Below are 1242 nucleotides of genomic sequence, written 5' to 3' on the forward strand. Positions count from 1 at the left end.
CCAGGACTGATTCGATGATTAGTTTAATCGAGCAAAAAAGTTTTATCCAGTTTAGACTCTATTTCGATTTTCGGAAATTTTTCTTGCCAAAAAAAGTAGTGATCTGCAACTATGCAAGTCTAATTTTAAAAATGCATACTCTTGAAAACCGAGCGAATAAAAGGCAGACATTTCAGAAAATCATAGGAGAACCCTTTGTTTAATCGATCAAAACGTTTCTAGTTTAGTTTGTATCTGAAATTTTAGAATTTTTTTTGACCCCGAACTAGTGAACCGCTAATATGCAAGTTTAAATCCAAAAATACATAACTTCGAAAAACGAGCTAAAATTTCAGTAATCTGTAGAAGACAGTTTTGTTTGAAAGCACAGAAAATGTTCCTCATTTAGCACTGATCGTTGAGTTTTTTATTTAGTAGTTTTTTTTTGCTCAGACGTTATGAATTAGGTATTTGATTAAATTCGTCGCAATTATGCAAACCCGAATGTAAAAATTACAAAACTGAAATATCTGAAATCCATAGAAGAAACCTTGGTTTAAAATTGTGGAAAGTTTCTTTCCTATGAGAATAACTGCAGAGTTGCTTATTGAGGACTTTTTCTGACTCAAAAGCGGTGTCTATAATGAAATTGTTCACTCGAAAACCCGAAAAAGAACAAGTTTTTTAAAATCAGTTGATGGTTTATTAGAAAAATTGTTTCGTCCAAAAATTGATTATTTGGACCTTTTTTCTTTACTGATTTGCTCGTTGGACTTCAATTTTCATTTTATTTGGCTAATGAAATTATTTCTCTAGCTGAAGCTTTCTTCAATCGTAAGCCTTCTGGAACAATGTTACTATTGATTATATGATTTTGTCCATCCTTGCCAGGACTGATTCGATGATTAGTTTAATCGAGCAAAAAAGTTTTATCCAGTTTAGACTCTATTTCGATTTTCGGAAATTTTTCTTGCCAAAAAAAGTAGTGATCTGCAACTATGCAAGTCTAATTTTAAAAATGCATACTCTTGAAAACCGAGCGAATAAAAGGCAGACATTTCAGAAAATCATAGGAGAACCCTTTGTTTAATCGATCAAAACGTTTCTAGTTTAGTTTGTATCTGAAATTTTAGAATTTTTTTTGACCCCGAACTAGTGAACCGCTAATATGCAAGTCTAAATCCAAAAAACAGAACTTCGAAAAACGAGCTAAAATTTCAGTAATCTGTAGAAGACAGTTGTGTTTAAAAGCACAGAAAATGT

The sequence above is a fragment of the Dendroctonus ponderosae genome, unplaced genomic scaffold (assembly GCF_020466585.1).
Source record: "Dendroctonus ponderosae isolate FM_Combo_2020 unplaced genomic scaffold, Dpon_F_20191213v2 Dpon_F_20191213_3, whole genome shotgun sequence".
Classification (NCBI taxonomy): domain Eukaryota; kingdom Metazoa; phylum Arthropoda; class Insecta; order Coleoptera; family Curculionidae; genus Dendroctonus; species Dendroctonus ponderosae.